Raw genomic sequence first — 19,433 nt, 5'->3', positions numbered from 1 at the left:
CCCGCCTGTGGCAGGTGAGCCTTAAGCCCACCGGCGGTGCACACCCACGCCGTGCCCCCTCTCGTAGGCATTCGGAATCGTGTGCACTACGACACGAGTTCCCGACTCCAAGATGGCCGCCGCCTTTATTGTTTACTGTGTTGCCTAGCAACACTGTACTTCTCCCCCAGAGGGCCACCGGCAGGCGGAAGCCGGCCCACTTTGAGGAAGGCCCAAGTGAGCAAGGCCCCTTCCTGTTTGCCCCGTTCGCTCACTTCATCCCGACGCTCGAGAGGGCAGGAGCCCCCTCACCGTGCACCTGATGCACCACCCGCGTCCCGCCGCCTATCGACAACACGGACTGCAGGAGCAGCCGTGCATCATCTGAAGCCAACTTCAGAAGCGCGTGGAAGCGCCCAGCTGATCCCCCCGCCTGTGGCAGGTGAGCCTTAAGCCCACCGGCGGTGCACACCCACGCCGTGCCCCCTCTCGTAGGCACTCGGAATCGTGTGCACTACGACACGAGTTCCCGACTCCAAGATGGCCGCCGCCTTTATTGTTTACTGTGTTGCCTAGCAACACTGTACTTCTCCCCCAGAGGGCCACCGGCAGGCGGAAGCCGGCCCACTTTGAGGAAGGCCCAAGTGAGCAAGGCCCCTTCCTGTTTGCCCCTGTTCGCCACTTTGCGCCACCAGCCCTGCAGAGTGAAACCTCCTGCAAAGTCGGAGAAGCAGTTTACACTCGGCTACCAGTTAACAACTCCCGTGAGTACATATCTGCAGTTACATGCTAAATTGAACACTAAACAACGTTCCTTATCCTGCACTTCACCTTGACTTTTTCCAAACTGGTATCTGCTAAACCCCGAACTACCACCATTGCCTATTATAACTTGCGCCCAACGATATTTACATAGCTACCACCCTGCCCCATTGCATACAATTGGCTCCTGATTATGTTACCCTGGCCTGTCATGCCTATGTTCGCCAATGGACCACTCTACCTGAGTTGTGCCCACTGTAACTTTAACTGAGTTGTGCCTTATGGTCGCCAATGGACCACTGTAACTGAGTTGTGCCCACTGTAACTTTAACTGAGTTGTGCCGTATGGTCGCCAATGGACCACTGTAACTGAGTTGTGCCCACTGTAACTTTAACTGAGTTGTGCCTTATGGTCGCCAATGGACCACTCTAACTGAGTTGCGCCTTATGTTCGCCAATGGACCACTGTACCTGAGTTGTGCCTACTGTAACTTTAACTGAGTTGTGCCTTATGGTCGCCAATGGACCACTGTACCTGAGTTGTGCCCACTGTAACTTTAACTGAGTTGTGCCTTATGGTCGCCAATGGACCACTGTAACTGAATTGTGCCTCTGGTCGCTACTCGACCACATTGACTGTGTTGGGCCTTCTGGTTACTAGCCAGATACTACCCAAATCCACATCCAAACTATGCCAGCCTGGCTAATTCTCATCATGTTCCCCTTTTGCATTATGCCGGACTGCACACCATGCAGTAGAAATAGCTATATCCCATTCAGTAATGGATTCGCCAAGCTTGCCTGTCCCAGACATTACCCCATACCTTGCCCTACACCCTTCCTACCTTCCCTACCTCCTTTCTCCCACAGCGCATCCATAGACCCTATTACTAAAACGAGCGCTACTTTAGGTAATACCCCACGCAGCTTCGTTACAGATGACCACTCTGACAACATCCTAAACTTGCGTAGTTCAACTGAACATAGCCCCGCAGCCTACCCCAACATCATGACCCGTAACGACAGACTAGGATGCAGACTCCCTAACCTACTTAGCAAAATGACCACGAATCATATCACTAAAATCACCAATAAAAACCCCATTGCAAACTCTGCGCCACTCAAATGAGCCCTACTTAATGTTAGATCCCTTGTGGCCCACCCTACGGAAATTGCAGACATCATCTTTGCAGCAGACCTGGATTTCCTAGCCACCACAGAAACTTGGCTCCATACGGCAGCAGGCCCCTCTCTATCTCTTGCAGTTCCAGACAACTACTCCATCCTTAGGGCCGACAGACCGGATGCCCGTGGAGGAGGTGTAGCATTCATCTTCAAATCCTCACTTGACATTAGACCGATGACCGCCCCTACTCTAAAGTCCTGCGAATACTTATCTATCAAAATTCAAACCTCCCCCAAGAACTCCATTACCTTGGACCTATTATACAGACCCCCTGGGCCTATAGGTTCATTTGAAGAAGACATAACCACCCTCATAGCCGAAAAATCCAAACCTCTATCACAGAATATTATCCTCGGTGACTTCAACCTGGGTTACAATGACCCTCATGACATTCCAGCTTCCTCCCTCGCCAATGTACTTGGTGAACACAACTACACTCAACTTAACACCTTACCCACGCATCAAAAAGGCAGAACCCTAGACTGGCTCACTGCCCACAACTGCAACATCATCTGCAGAGACCCACAACCACTGATATGGACTGACCACTTCCTACTCTCATTCGACATTAGCACTAACAACCCCCTCCACAGACAACACCCGCCTGCACCAGCATGCCTGACGAGAAACAAACGGAACCTCACCAGTGAAGCCCTCATCCCACTGGTTCTACCTACCCTTAACATGATCCCTAACACATCAGACCCTACCCTTCTAGTAGACACCTACAATAGCGTCATGACCAATGCTATTGACCGTGTTGCTCCACTAAAATTACGCTAAAGTAAACCTAAAGCACACCTCAATTCTTGGTATACTCCAGAACTCAAAATACTAAGAAAAAATAAGTCCAAAATGGAAACCCTCTGGAAAAAGAACCCTTCCGAGGAACAAAAAGTCAATCTCATTAATGCATCTTCCCTCTATAAAAAAGAAATTATCCGCACAAAAAAGGAAGCCTACAACACAAGTATAAGTAATGCCAGCTCCAGTACCAAAGAGCTATTCACTATCCTGAAGGAGTTAGAAAACCCCAATCCACCTATGGACTCGACTGTGAAGGACCAATCTTGGTGCACAAATATCCAAGACGCCCTGGCAAACAAAATCACTGGCCTACAAACTAAAATCGAAAACAAAAGACTTCAACTCTTTAATAGCAGCCCCACCTTTAGCACCATCATGCCCAGCCCACCTACCACCCCTAACACCAACCAGGGATTCACCTTCAAAAACGTAACCGCACTAGAAGTGCAAGAAATCATAACTTCCCTCAAACCATCAAACTGCAAAGGGGACAGCTGCCCTGCACAGATCATAAAAGATGCTGCTAGAGACCTCGCCCCCTTCATTTCCAAGCTCATAAACGCATCCTTCTCCACCAATTCGGTACCCAACAATCTGAAACAATCATGGGTCCTCCCGCTACTAAAAAAACAGACTCTGGATCCCTCCATCCCCACAAATTACAGGCCCATTACAACTGTTCCCTTCTTGCTAAAAATACTCGATAGAGTTGCTTACCTGCAAATTCAGTATTACCTAGAGTCTAACCAATTACTCGGATTGCGTCAGTCTGGCTTCCGGCCTCAGCATGGAACCGAAACTGCTCTTGTCGACCTTAAAAGTCAGATTGACGAAATCAAAGATAAGGGCAAGGCTGCCATACTACTCCTATTAGATCTCTCGGCGGCCTTCGACCTGGTTGACCATAAAATACTCTGTAACCACCTCTCCTCTGCCGCCCACTTCTCCCCCTCTGCTGTCTCGTGGATACAGTCCTTCCTAGCCAACAGAACTATGAGGGTCTTCTCTCTGGAGGCAGCAGCAGACCCTATCCCCATATCCTGTGGTGTCCCACAAGGATTATGTGTCTCACCCACCCTCTACAATATCTTTACAAAGCCCCTCTTCGATAAACTAGACCGCCTGGGTGTCATTTATACAAATTACGCGGATGACACCCAGATACTCCTCACTATCTCGGGCAACTACGATACTGATGTAGCTAGGATCAATGAAATCTTCTCCGTCATCCAGGCATGGATGGCCACACATGGCCTCTGCCTCAATGACGAGAAGACCGAACTGCTCATTGTTGGCTCACCGAATAACCTACAAAAATTAAGTCCCAACTACTCTAACATCATAATCGATGGCAACACCATCCCGGTCGCCAAAAATGTGAAAACACTTGGCTTCTATCTCGATGCCAACGTTAACTTCACCAAACAAATTAATGCTACTGCCTCTGCCACGGCATATACCGGAAAACTCATTAGAGCCTGTAGACCATTTCTCTCCCCTAACAGTTGCCTCATACTATCCAGAGCCCTTATACAATCTAAACTAGACTATTGCAATAGTCTCTACCTAGGTGCCAATCAAGCGTCAATTAACAAGGTCCAAGTCCTTCAAAACAATGCACTTAGGGCAGCGCTAAATATCCCCAGACGTGAGCACATCTCAGCCACCAGAATGACATGCAGATGGCTCACTATCCAACATAAAATCGACCTAAAAACACTTTGCCTGACGTATAAAGCTCTCAACAATCTAGCACCCCCATACCTGACTGACAAACTCACCATGAAACCGTCCGTTAGAACCACGAGATCCTCTAACACCTTATGCCTTGCAGTGCCTAGATTTAACTCCAAAAGAGCCGGGGGCTCGAGCTTTACTGTCCTCGCCCCCCAACTCTGGAACTCCTTGCCACTGAGCATCAAAGCATCCAACTCCTTCCAGTCATTTAGGAAACTGGTCATTGGGTGGCTATTGACAAATAGCCAACTTTGAAGTCAGACCTAGCTCTAGAATGTATTGACTGTTTATTCCTCACTTATGTCACTACCGCGTGCTTTCACCCTCACTGCCTGTATATAACTGTTATTTATATTGTTCTAGCTTCACTGTTTATTACCCTGTACCGTGCCTTGTAACCTTGTACTAAGCGCCCCTATACTCCTGGGTCCGGAGCGCTATAGAAATGAATAAACAAACAAACAAACAAACAAAGTCGTGATCAGGCCCTAAGTCTGCTTTTTTTCTCCCTGAAGTTTGCAAGGTCTGGGGCAGTGTAACTGCACTGGGGTTTCACATTTTGTGAGGGGCACTCTTAATATGGGGGCAATGAGGTGCCTCACGCTTTGTGAACTTTGGTGTTTTCAGATACTGGTTGCCTTGGAGCACTCACATGCCAGAAAATATGCCAACTCGTTTTGCAGTATGAAACAGAGATGAATAGCCACTAGGGTAAGCCCTACAGACCCTTTGGGGAATGTAAAGTTTTGACAATGGGGGAATGAATGTGCAACAACTGGCTCAAGTTGAATGGTGAAAAAGACGAAGTGATGGGGGTGTGTCCTCCTCCTGCTGCTGCATTCTGGACCTCTTCTTTCTGGCCACTTTCCCTGGGCCCATTTCCCTCCCCTGTTTCATATGTAAAGGACCTGGGAGTACAAATCTCTGCCCCTTTATCTGTAGAACTTCAGATTAGCTCTATATACCAGCAAGGTTATTTTCTTATTAAAACTTTACATAAGGTTCTCGCTTCTCTCCCTTCTCATCTTAGGCCCCTGGTGGTGTCATCCCTGGTTATGTCCATCATAGACTACTACAATTCCTTGTACTTGGCACAACCTATCTGTCAACTGCAGCGTCTCCAAGTTCTTCAGAATTCCACTGCAAAGCTTCTACTTCGGCACCTAGATATGCTCACATTTCTCCAGTTTTGCTTCTGCTTCACTTTAAAGGCCTTTGTTTGGTCCATCACACATTCTATGGTGTAGGGGCTGAGTATTTGCAGAAGAGAAGATGTTCCGATCCTATGTCCAGGCACTTTCAGATTCTTGTCTCATCGTCGCGCATTGTAAGGCCACCCATATGGGCGGTCATTCCTTTCGGTTGCTGCCACTCAACTTTGGAATTGTATCCTTTGGGCTTTGAGAGCCGCGGAAATTACCTCTTAGTCCGGTGGTCTCTCAAGACATATCTTAATTAGCTCCCCTTGACTCGCCTTGCCATAGCACCATGATACCTTCCTGTTCAGCGTACAATCTATAAATGCTAGTAATATAACATAACAATCCCTCTGGAATGGTTGCATGAGGGGTTTACATTTGGGATGGAAGAAAGAAGCTGGAAGGCAACACAATGTTACTGGCAGAAGATCAGAAAGAGGGGCAGAAGGATCAAAGAAAGATAGAAGAGTAAGTAGGGCGGTGTGTATTAAGGGAGTCAAATTGTGTTGTTTAATATTATACCCCGTTCTTTTTGTCCATATTGACCTTATCTGATTTTAGATAAGGACTAAACTATTTATACAGAGATGTCTGTTAATTGGTGTTAGACTAATTGCTGTTGTTAGATGGCCTTAGATCTGAAAATACACTATGCAATGTTGCAGAGGCTGGCTAATTGACACCGACTCAGCAAGAAGTGCTGATAATACAAACTCACCAATATCGGCTCCAGAAGAGGGAGGGGGAAATTTACTGCATTCTTTCCATCATCTACTCGGAAAAGCCTTTCCTCATGTCAACTGTTGATGAGGCTATGAGCATCCTGCAGGAGATTATGAGTACTTCTGCACATGATATTGACAACAACTCTCTTCTGTGGATGTGTTATGTGATCATAATGGCTCAAGTAGCATAGTGAGCTAAGAAACTCCCACAGCAGCTGAAGATGGGGTGCTAAAGATGCCCAATGGAAAGCTGTTTCTCATAAGAGACTGTCTGGAAGCCCCAAATTGATATATGATACGAATAACGATTCCATCTCATCCCCACCCACTATCAATCATAGACTACATAACAATTTAGATGTAGACTCAAAGAGTAACTCCAGTTTTGGTGTTCTACAATTTGCCGTTAAATACTGTTGAAACTCTGTGGGGCAATCCACGAAGATCTAAAAAGGCAGGGGGCGTAACTACACAACTTCCCGAGTTGGTCACTGAGAAAAAGCTGATTGTCAATGTCAGCCATTGTACAGTATGCAGTGATGTTAACTAATGATAAAACAATTTTGAACAAACGGAAAACATCAAGAAAAAAAATAAAGAATTTTCGGAAACTATATATATGTGGTTGGGAATGGAAATAGTGATTTTAGCGGTGGGTCTAAAGTATTAAAAAAAGGGGGATATCCGGGGGAACCTCCTGAAAGCAATTTTTTCGATGTTTTTTTATTCTTTCAAAATTGATTATTTCTTTTAACATTCAATAAAATCACATGTAACCTATTGTACCCTCCAGGCTGGTTATACTAACTTATCTTCTTCTCCCCAACCCCTTAGCATTATGCAGACTGACAATCAGGAGGCACATAATATAAATTATATGGGTGTAACCGCAAAGCGGTTACAGAACAGGGCGCTTAAGATCGAAAAGGTATGGCACACTCCAATGGATACCCCGGAAATACATCCCCTTAACTCAACACTATGATCTGACATAAATGTAAAATCTAAAAAGGTAAGGAAATGAGCAGCACATCCTAAGAGGAGATCTGGCCAAAACGTGGGTAGACTGAACAGTTGGCTAGTGAAGGAAGACTGTCCAATACAGACAGCGTTTACAGTGCCGCCCTTTGCTTAGCATCAGAGAAATCAGAAAGCTGCCAGTGATGTCGATGCTACCAAACGCAAAGGAGAGTAATCAGCTTTCTATTTTATCAAACTGTGACCTACAGCATACTTCTACTACTGAGTAACGGGCTTCCGTGGACTTGGACTCTAAAGTATTTACCATAGGCCCGGTAGTAGATACTGGAGGGATCCAGAATTTAAATCGTTCGGCCCTTATGGTCTTATTCAACAAAGTGCCCATGTTGAGTCTCCTGAACTCTGGAGATTTTGATTTCATAGAACCTCTTACCTCCCTATCCAGAAAGGTTTCTAGGATAGACTGTTGTTTGCCTGAGACTGCCTCTTTTATACGTCAACATCGGGCATCATTGAAATATTTGGGATTTGTGCCGGACAAAAAGCTGGCTACTGCTAAACTGCCTGCATGTTGCCCGCAGTGTAAAAGATCTCAATTGGCCAATAAAGTTCCTACCGTAAAGATTGTATCTGACATAGGAGTTAAGTTCGACGATGCCAAGGGTTGGGAATGGTAACAGAGAGATCTACCTAAAACTAGTGAAGTTTCTACATTCTGAGCTGGAACACCCCGAGGGTCTCATATTGGATGCAAAAGGGCGGGTGAAGGGGTAATCTGGTAGGCCACAACATATTTGCACTACAAGAGACTTGGGTATCGTTTAATGTTGAGATTAATGGATAAGTCATCTTCCAATCAAAGGCTATCAAGGGGATTGCGTGTCGCCCCACCGGAGGGCTCTTGATTGGTGTAAGAAATGTCCTCAATCCTACCCTACGCTCAAGAAGAGACACTGGCGGAAATGTTTTGGCAGTTGAGACCCTCAGGAGAGTGGGCAGAGAACTGAAACGCATGTTGATTGTAAATATCTATAACCCGCCGGGTATGAGCATCACCAAAGATGTGTTTGATCATTTAGATCTTATTCTGATGCACTGGGAGAGTTTGCATTCAATAATCAGGTAATTGTATGTGGGGACTGGAATGCTAGATGCGCGGACAAGACATGGGGTGCGGCATACAAAAATGTGGTTGAACATAGTGTAATGACATATAAAACATCGACTGCCAAGGGGTTGCAGTGGCTTTGTTATTTGAAGGAATGGAATTTGTAATCGATCAGGTGGTATAGCTTAGTTTTCTGGGTGGAAAAAGCCACGTTGGACAACTTTGCTGGTAATAACTGCTTTTTAGAGCAGGTTCATTCCCTCAGAGTCGTACCTACTGAGTACAGGGACCACGCCATGATGACATTGGATCTAAATAAGAATGTTAGAGGGAATGATCATCTCATGTGTGGCAGTTTGATATCAAACCATGTTGGAAAATGATTAAGCAGGACCAGATCAAAATAGGAAAGCTATCTGCTATGGTCTTTGACCAGGGCCGTTTTGATTGGAGAGGGCTTAAAGGCAATTGCGCCAATGAAATTGAAAAAAATGCTTTTTCGGACGGCACACATAATGGGGGCTTGCAATAGAGAACCAACTGTGGTCAGCGACACATGGATCACTAATGTGTTGGACATGAAGATACGTAATCATAAGCATGCCAAAAATAAGGCCATTCGTGCCCTCAATCTACCAGATAAATCTTATGGCCCTACGGCAGCTGTGCTCAGTGAGATTCTAAGAATACAAAAAGAATACATTTCATGGTGAAAGCACTGTAAGACCATGACTGTAAGGATAAGGTGAGAGCGGTTTGTACAAGTCTTTAAGAGACGAGATACTGGAGCGATATGGAAAATATTGGCAACAGCTTGGGGTGAGAGGGTAAAGAAGATTGCTAATTCCATTTCAGCAGCTGTTTGGAGTGTCCATATTGACTCAGCATTTTTTGAACCTGCAGCCCCACGAGTAATTACCAGAATAGAAACAGCTTGTCTGCTGGCTATGAGCTGGAAGAACTTAGTGGCAGAAAAAATAAGCTTACATCATCAAGAGCGCCAGGCTCTAATGGCCTGGCCAATATGGTCCTTAAGAGCGACCCAGAAAATTGGACACATGTTATACTTGTTTTGCTCACCTGAGTTTGTAGAGAGAGAAGAGTTCCGCACTCATGGCAGCAGTCTGTTTTTATACCCATCTATAAGAAAGGAGAGCGGATGAATGTTAATAATTACAGGTTGCCGTCCATGTTGGATATTACTGGTAAACCACCCCGGTACTGAAAGAGCTGCAGCAATGGGCAAGTGCGAATAATAAACTCCGCCCATTCCAGACCGGTCTTTGCCCAGGATCAGGGACCGTTCACAATATCAGAGTCCTGGATTCATTAATAAACACCACTCACAGTGAAAGTGACACTACATTGTATGTCGCATTTGTGGACTTCAAATCCGCATTTGAACACGTAAACAGAGAGATCTTGTGGTCAAAATTTAGCAAACTGGGCTGCCCTGACTGGTTATTGTAAATGTTGATCCAGCTCCACCGTAACAGTTGGGCTAGTGTGAGGCTAGATAATGGGAGTACCGTGACAACACTGATACGGGTAAACGGGGGAGTCAAGCAAGGTTGTGTCTTGGGTCCCCTTTTGTTTATGCTGAATATAGCTGACCTTCCATCGCGTCTGCCGGAGAAACCAAACTGCCCTCCAAAGATTGGCAGTGCACCTATTGTCGCCATGCTCTATGCTGATGATTTGATCATGTTTCATCGGACATTCACTGGCATGACAAACACGCTTAAAGAACTTGTAGTATATGCCGTCAGCACGAGCTGGTTAGTAACTAGGGAAAGACAAACATCATGGTGATTTCACGGAAGAAAGTTAATAGAGTCGTTGTAGTGTTGTTAAGTTGACAATAATGATGAACTATTTGAACTAATCACAATAAAGATGATATTATCATTATTATTATTATTATTATTATTATTATTATTATTATTATTATTATTATTACTACTGTTGTTATTATGTAAAGCATGGTGATCCGCTCACTGTAAACTGGGATATGTAATTCCAGGGATCAAATTCAATATTAGGTCTAGGTCCCTAAATCTTGACTATGTTATACAGAGCATTTTCCACCAAATTCAAAGCAATAGTTGGGTCATGTGCACAAATCAAAAAATAAAACCCTACACCAGCTGTGCTGTTTCAATTTTGCTTGATGCTGCAAGACCCTGATCATTACGCAAGCGGACGAGAAAAGGTTTGGTGATTTGATAGCAGATGGCTGTGAAGATACGTAAGGTCACATGACATTCCTCCATTAGGAACGACACGTTTTGGGAGAGAGCAAGGCAGGAAGTTAGGACACACTTCCAAACAAGGAAGTGGTTCTGAGGCAGCTGGTCGTCGGCCAGGTATGCAGAGGACTTGGACGGGGAGAGTGTTTGTGGAATGGGTGCTAGCAGGGAGCAGGGGTCAGGCAAATTATTTAAGCCATGAAGTGGCACACATGAAATCTGAACTATGATAAGAGATGGAGCGAGAACATGATGAAGGATAAGATTTAACAAGAAGCATATAAAAATGAGCTTCTTCAGTGGAGACATAAGAGTAGCATTCAGTGGGCCTCATTACGACCCTGGCGCTAATGGGTTAATGGCGCCGTTAAAGGCTGCGGCGCCGTTAACCCATTAGCGCCTTACTACGAGGTCCCTTTGCGGGACCCGACCTTAACGGCTGGTCTACACCAGCCATTAAAGTAGGGACCCGCAAAAGGACCTTGGTGTTAAGTACGGTACTGCAATTTGCGGTACTGTACTTAGCGCCTTCCCCATTCCCATAGAGCCCTATGGGGCGAAAATGGGAATGGGGAAGGGCCATGGTTCAGTGGGGAATTACCGCCCCGCCAACCTTGGAATGGGGTGGTAATTCCCCATTGAACCATGGCGGACCTGTTACAACACACCGGCACCAACCATGGTGCTAATAGCGCCATGGTTTAGCGCTGGTGTTGTAATGAGGGCCAGTGACTCTGGGTTTTTTCTTCACCATCAGATTAATTACTTGATGAAATGCAACAATGTGGCATTAGAAACTTTATAATGAGATGGAGCTTCAATCAGTTGCCTACCGATGAAATTGTCGGAGCCTGGCATGATATAATACGTGAACAACGTGTGTGGAGGCTCTGTACGAAGGATATTGAAACCATAAAACACGTGCTTACAGATTGTCACTGTCCGATGGGTTATTACATTACATTAAGGGTTATATGATATGTTATTTATAACACGCTTAATATCCAGAGATTTCTGAGCACGGACCCGGGAATAGAATCTGTGTTGCTCCGTGTGGTCTTGCTTCCAAGGCGAGCACGTTGCCCCAGAGCTATCCTCCCGAGAGCTTTCTGCAGATAATATATGTTATTACTTCCAATCAATTCTGGAGCTCTATTTATTCAGGTGAGTCTTTAGTTGTTACTGCTGCAGCATATCATATCTGGCTTGAGTTTTTAAAAAAGGTTTAAGAAATGATTGTTTTTGTCTTATTTTGAACTATTGTTTTTCTATCGAAATGAGATATATTTTATGTGAAATGTAATTGTATTGATGAAATTAAGTGTATCATTTTGTGTCTAAGGTTTGCATTTAACCAAGTACACACACATAGATACACACACAAAAATGTAGCATTTGAGTGAGCAACAAAAACCAGGAGAAAGCATATTGCAAAATACTGAATTTGAACACAGCAAAGCCGCACATGAGACACCAAGGGACTCATTCATATGTTATATGGTAAAACGCCTCGATCCTTTGTATGTGGTAATTACCATTGCTCCATAAGGTAATTTGAGGCACACTGGTCAATTCTGCCTTTACAGCCTTGCATGTGGTAACAATTATTACTGAATGCCATGCACTCTGGATACCACATACGATTATTATTATGTTATTTATTGAGCGCGGACCTAGCTTCGAGAAGCAACTGAGCGCTTTACAAAGTGTATACTACAGTACAGATACATAAGGGCGCGCTTTACAGAGGTATACAACACTACTGATGCATAACGGAGCATTTTTCTGAGGTAACAACAGAACAGATATATAGCGGGGCTGGGATACAGAGTGGCATAGCTGTACCAGGTGGCGGGGAGGAGAGGGCGGGCGGCGTCTAGCAGGTCAGGTGGTACGATGATATTGGAAAAGCTGCTTCATCACATGGAGTAATGCTGTCACTGGATACAGGAATGCCACACGTGCGCAGCAAAATCCTGCACGACAGCTCCTATTCCAGGGCCAATTTCTGCATCTGAATACCGTCCTGCGGATTTAAGCACTGGGTAGGAATCAGGAGACCCAGCAGGTGACAAAGGAGAGGATTGCTGACTGAGAAAGCTTGAAGTCACAGAACTCCAGCTAACTGTTCTGGCAGAGGAAGACCCCATGGAGGAAGCAGGCTGAGACCCACCAGATGGCCCAAACACTGCCCCCAGGAATCGTGGCAAGATCTGGGACAGGGTGCATGGCAACATCATGAGAGTGGTCACCCATCCCAGAACCCTTACCAACTGCAAAAAGAGGTGGGATGAGCTGAAGCACCAAGTTCACTATCCTGACTGGGAACAGAGAGGTGTGTATGTCCACAGAAGGGGACACAGTCGCCCACGGTAACTGTCATTGAAGATCTCCTGCTACCCCTGCAATACACTTGAATCCCCCACCCGCCTTTAGTGTGCCCCATATATTCAGAGCTCGGTGTGTGCATTAGAAATCACATGCATGCATACATGCCTTGCAGTAGACTTCACAAGAGTGACAGGTGCACATGATGCATAGGACAACACCATCTCACAGACTGCTGCCGTTGAGCAATAACATAATTAAATCACACTTTCACAAATGTAATGGGTACAAAGTGGAACTTTGGTATATATTTTGGAGATACTAACTTGTTGAGGAACTGTTTTTCAAGCAATACAGCATATTTTCAAAGTCAGAACCCCATGACAAGCAAACGCAGCCACAAATGATAGAAATACTGACAGGCCGATTCATGTAATTCCTCTCAAAAGTGTCGCACGCGGTTGGCGCACAGCGTGCCCGTGCGAATGTCTGCGCCAGCCGCGTGCGATAAAATCAATTTCCGCGCACAGTGTATTCATGGATTCCCACCTCCAAAAGCAGACGTGGCGCAGAGTGGCGCAGCGACCCTGCAGCAGCGCCAGTTACGCCCCCAAGAACGCCCTTGCGCAAGGAAAAGCCATCAAGATCGCAAAACCATCGCAAAGGGCAGCGCCAACCCTGTATCAGTTTACCGGACTGGCAAACAGCAAACGCAAAGCGGGGAACGTGTATTACGGGTATCGGGAACACGCGTGCGCACGAGAAGTTTCACACGTGACCTGGCCTGGGGGAGCGTGTGCGTGTATTTCAGGGGTGCGCGAGAAGTATTACACGCGAATGGCCTGGGTGCGTGTATTTCAGGTGTGCGCGAGAAGTTCCACACGCGATTGGCCTGGGTGCGTGTATTTCACGGGCTCGCGGGTGGTTTCACACGCGATCGGGCCTGGGGGAGCGTGTGCGTGTATTTCAGGGGTGCGCGAGAAGTATTACACGTGAATGGCCTGGGTCTGTGTATTTCAGGGGTGCGCGAGAAGTTCCACACGTGATTGGCCTGGGTGCGTGTATTTCAGGGGCTCGCGGGTGGTTTTACACGCGATCGGGCCTGGGGGAGCGTGTGCGTGTATTTCAGGGGTGCGTGAGAAGTTCCACACGTGATTGGCCTGGGTGCGTGCATTTCAGGGGCTCGCGGGTGGTTTCACACGCGATCGGGCCTGGGGGAGCGTGTGCGTGTATTTCAGGGGTGCGCGAGAAGTTCCACACGCGATTGACCTGGGCGCGTGTATTGCAGGGGCTCGCTGGTGGTTTCACACGCGATCGGGCCTGGCGGAGCGTGTGCGTGTATTTCAGGGGTGCGCGAGAAGTTCCACACGCGATTGGCCTGGGCGCGTGTATTTCAGGGGCTCGCGGGTGGTTTCACACGCGATCGGGCCTGGGGGAGCATGTGCGTGTATTTCAGGGGAGCGCGAGAAGTTCCACACGCGATTGGCCTGGGCGCGTGTATTTCAGGGGCTCGCGGGTGGTTTCACACGCGATCGGGCCTGGGGGAGCGTGTGCGTGTATTTCAGGGGTGCGCAAGAAGTATTACACGCGAATGGCCTGGGTGCGTGTATTTCAGGGGTGCGCGAGAAGTTCCACACGCGATTGGCCTGGGTGCGTGTATTTCAGGGGTGTGCGAGAAGTTCCACACGCGATTGGCCTGGGCGCGTGTATTTCAGGGGCTCGCGGGTGGTTTCACACGCGATCGGGCCTGGGGGAGCGTGTGCGTGTATTTCAGGGGTGCACGAGACGTTCCACACGCGATTGGCCTGGGCGCGTGTAGTTCAGGGGCTCGCGGGTGGTTTCACACGCAACGGGCCTGGGGGAGCGGGGTACGTGTATTTCAGGGGTGCGTGAGAAGTACCACACGCGATTGGGCTGGGTGTGGGTATTCCAGGGCTGCGCGGGAAGTTTTACACGCTCGCCTACAACACGTATTCATGGAAACGAACGTGGCCAATCCGGAAACACGTACGCCAGCAGCAAGTAGGCGTATGTCCACCCGCACAGCATAAAAGTGCACGCAAACAACAAACAAGCTCAGACGCCAGGATGAACATACCGTTCCTAGCAGCAGTGGCCGTGGGATACCGCAGGAGGAGGAGGAGGATAGTCCGGGCCAGAATTTTTACACCCAGAACCAGCCTTTTTGGGATGCCTGATGACCATGTGTATGGGAGGTACAGGTTTCCACCTCACATAATACTCGACCTGGTCAGTGAGTGGGAGGATGACCCCACATCAACCACCCTGTGCTCCCAAGCACTCCGCCCCCTGGAGAAGGTCCTCAATGTACTGCACTTCCTGGCCACTGGATCATTTCAGCGGACAAGTGCCATAGTGGGGTGGGTGTCACAGGCCACGCATTGCAACCCGGGACATCGTGGAGCGCACATTCGGAGTGCTCAAGTCACGCTTCCGCTCCCTTGACCGTTCTGGCGGGCAGCTGTTATACGCTCCCCCAGTAGTGTGCAGGATCATAGTGGCAGCATGTGTCCTGCACAACGTTGCAACACGCCGGGGCCTGGCCGTGGACATGGTGGTGCCCCCACATCCCCAACCACATGCATGCCCACTGCGCATGGGAGGGGAAAGGGCACGGGGTGAGGCAGCCCGTACGCAGCTCTTGGCTAATTACTTCACATAAAATCACACCCCTGTGGAGTGCACACAGCCCTGGCACATACCAGCTGACAATCAATGATGATTGTTACTGACAATTATGATGTGTCAATGGACGGTCAACTGTCACAACCATACCAGCCTGAGATTGTACATCTGGAAGTGTTCCATTCTGTGCTTCCCAACCTACACAAACAGCACCAATGCTGTGTTCAAAAGACACACTTCTATGCTGCTAAAATCATTACTCCCTTGCAAGACACAACATGACAACAGTGCCATGTCACCCAACCCCTCCCCAGCACCGCCACCCAACACACCATGGCATGACATGCCATGTGAGAGCAAACAAAGTCATCCCCCAAACATGACACGTGTCACAAAGTACAGTGTCCCTAATGGAAACTGGCCACACGCAATATGCCCACATGAATGTAGAAACAACAACACACATGACCAAATACTTACCACAATACAATCGACATAGCATAAACATGACAGTACTAAGGCAAAGGATACGTAGTCTTACAACATGAGAATGCCAGCACATCCACCACCTCCAACTGTACAGTGTTGTTGCCACGCACATCTGGAAGTCCACTGCTCACAACATGAGCCCCATCTCCAAAGTGGACGGCCTTGTGAAGACATGAGGAATGAACCTGCAAATCAGGAGGGAGACATGGATGCACAAGCACACATCAATACACCATACAGTGCACAATACAACAACAATATGCACTAGGAATGTATACACAGTATTGACTACAGACTGCCCACACAGCTCATGGGAGTCCAACGTCACTGTGTAATTCACTGTCACTTGGGCACACCCTTTGCAAGCCCCCCATGGAAACAGGAAGAAGGAGGGGTGTGTGTCTCACTGACCCAAGCATCTAACCCAAACTCAGGACAAGCCTGCATGTGCCCAGCCGGAATACAAGGCAACATACTGCAACAAAAAAATCAAAAATCAAAAATGGCCATGTGTGGGCCAGGGAGGGTGGGGGAGGCCACCCAGGAGGTCCGAGGACAGGGTGCCCACCAACAGCCACCTGCGTGAATGTTGCGAGAAAAAAAACACCTCCATGGGCTCATGGCCTGCACGGCTACTAAATAGTGGGAGATTCACTGCTGGATTCGCTCTCCTCAACCTCTGCTGCTGCTGCCACAGGAGGTGGTGGTGCCATGGGAGGCAGCCTACGCAATGCCCTAGTTTGGTCCTCCATGGCAGCAAGCATGCGGGCCTGGAAGGCCTCGTTCTGGAGGGATATGGTGCGGAGATCCCCATGCAACACCCGACGTGTTGCCCGGACCTCCGCCCGAGTTGCCTGCATCTCTGCTGAGAGCGTACGGGTGACACGCTCCAGCAGCTGTTCCGTCCTGGTTACAGTGGAAGCCTCAAGGTCCACAAGAGTCTGCCTGAGGTGCCGGACCTCTCCCCTCAGGGCTTCCCTCTGTCCCTGGGCATCTATAGAAATTGATTCCCTCAGATTGTCCAGGGCCGCCTGTCTGTCCCTGTTGGACGCCAACATGTCCTCCCTGACTGATTGGCAAATGGAGTCTGTTGCCTGCTGTAGTAACTCCATCTGCCTTTCTGGGGGGACAATGGAAGTGGCCACCCTCTCCATGGCTTGAGCAATCATTTCGGATGATGCTGCCTGTTGGTTGGCCATACCGTAAATGGATTGCTCCCATGCGGTATTGCCTGGTGGCGGACGGCCACCGCGTTGGCGGGCACCACACCTGTCTGGGGCAAGGCGAACTGCGCCTTGCTGTGTCGGCACTGCCTGAGGCTGCAGGACTGCATTTCCCCTCTGAACTGCTGGCCAAGGAACAGGATCAGATGTTGCGGAGTGTGGCCCTGCATCCGTAACCACCACAGGCGCACCTACCAACACTGACAACCCCATAGTGGGCTCTACCCCTGGTGCAGGTGGGTCGGACAGAACAGTATCCCTTCCATGAACACATTCCTGCGAATCCACATAGGCCTCATCCGAATCAACACCTGAAAAGAGTTCTGGGGAGGTGCAGCCAGGGACACCCCGGGACAGTATGGCCTGCAGCAAGAGAGGGTTCTCCCCCACCACCAAACCACGTCCCCCACTGGTGCCTGGTCGTGCTTCAGATCCCTCCTGGGCCTGCACCATCTCCTCTCCCTCAACAGCATCAGGTGCGTCATCCTCTGCAAAAACAAGAAAGACACAAAATGGAAACAGGCATTAGCACCATGGTACGCTATTAGGCCAGACAAGCTATAGTACCAGTACTTGATTTACACATGTCCCACATGACTATAACCCTCCCATGCATGCACTGTCCATGAGTTGGAAGGGGAGGAAAATGTCAGACACTGATGACACGAAGATGGGAGAGCAACACATCAGGTGCATGCTGGCTAGCAGTGCCATCACACATTGGCCTGTGAGTGGCATGTCCAATACACATACATGACACATGCCATCGCACAGATGGCATGTACCATGGGCATGTCATATATGTGACAATGGGGCAGAGTGATGCGCAGTAGAACCAGGTGAATTCCTACAATCAGCCTGAATGAACACAGCTAAATACGGAACAATGTGGTAGCAAGATGCCACTTCAAGGGCAACTGGCGCAATGTAGTGCAAAACGCCTACTGTGGCCAGAAGGGATACTGTAATACCCAAATCCCGGGACGCAGAATGCATTGGATGAAGCACATGGGTGGGACAAAACACTCAGGCACACACACCCTGACCTGGCACTCAACCAGATCCCCTCACACAAACTACATACACATGGATCACACACACATGCATGTGCACTCACCGGACAATGCCTCGTAATCTGGCAGTTCTCCCACACCTTGGATCTGCTCCTCTGTGACGTAGGTCCCAGCAACATGCTCATGTAGAGTGAGTTCTATGTCCTCTTGTGGAGACCCACCTCCAGTCACCAGAGTTGCGGCATGACTTGAGGCCAGCTTTTTCTTTGCCCTACGCTTAAGGTCGTTCCAGCGCTTGTAGCACTCAACAGCTGTGCGCCTCATAAACCCAAGGGCACTTATGCTGTCCGCGATGGACTGCCAGTGTGCCTGACGTCGAGCAGGTGTAATCCTACACCCTGAAGTGACCAACATTTCGGCGTCATGTTCGGACACATACTGCACAAGTGCATCCAGTTCGGCATTATTGAAGCTAGGCTTCCTTGGCATGCCGGACCGTGTAGCCGTGTCGGGGTCATCAGCCTGTACTGGACGAGCACTCTTCCTCTTTCTTTTTGTGGGTGGTGGGGATCCGGAGTGCCCTACGCCGCTCTGGACACTAGAGGCAGGAGCACCTGTGGACTGTGTAGTAGTAGTGTGCGATGGCACACTGACCACATGACTTTCTGCAGGCATTAGCTGAAGTGTGATGATGGCAGGGGGAACCTCAGTCTGATGTACCGGGACCAACACTGTCCTTGCTGGGGGAGTCAGCCCCCGCCTACTCGGGGCAGCAGATGACATGGCTGCCCCTGTACCACGTGGCCTGGTAACACTGGCTTGCGCCGCCACCCGTGGCCTAGACTTGGCGACCTGGAAGTCAGCCTGGGAGTCACCCTGTGCTAGGTCAGGTGCCACAATGGGCCGGTCCAACAAGGGCTGAGCAGGGATGGTGTCAGCCACGTTTCCCTCAACCATGGGGGGGGGATGTGTGTCCCTGACTGGTCCTCCACACGTGGGGG

The sequence above is a fragment of the Ambystoma mexicanum genome, chromosome 6q (genome assembly GCF_040938575.1).
Source record: "Ambystoma mexicanum isolate Mex_15411 chromosome 6q, UKY_AmexF1_1, whole genome shotgun sequence".
Lineage (NCBI taxonomy): Eukaryota > Metazoa > Chordata > Amphibia > Caudata > Ambystomatidae > Ambystoma > Ambystoma mexicanum.
The sequence above is the reverse complement of the archived record's forward strand: the minus strand, read 5'-3'. Positions refer to the sequence as shown.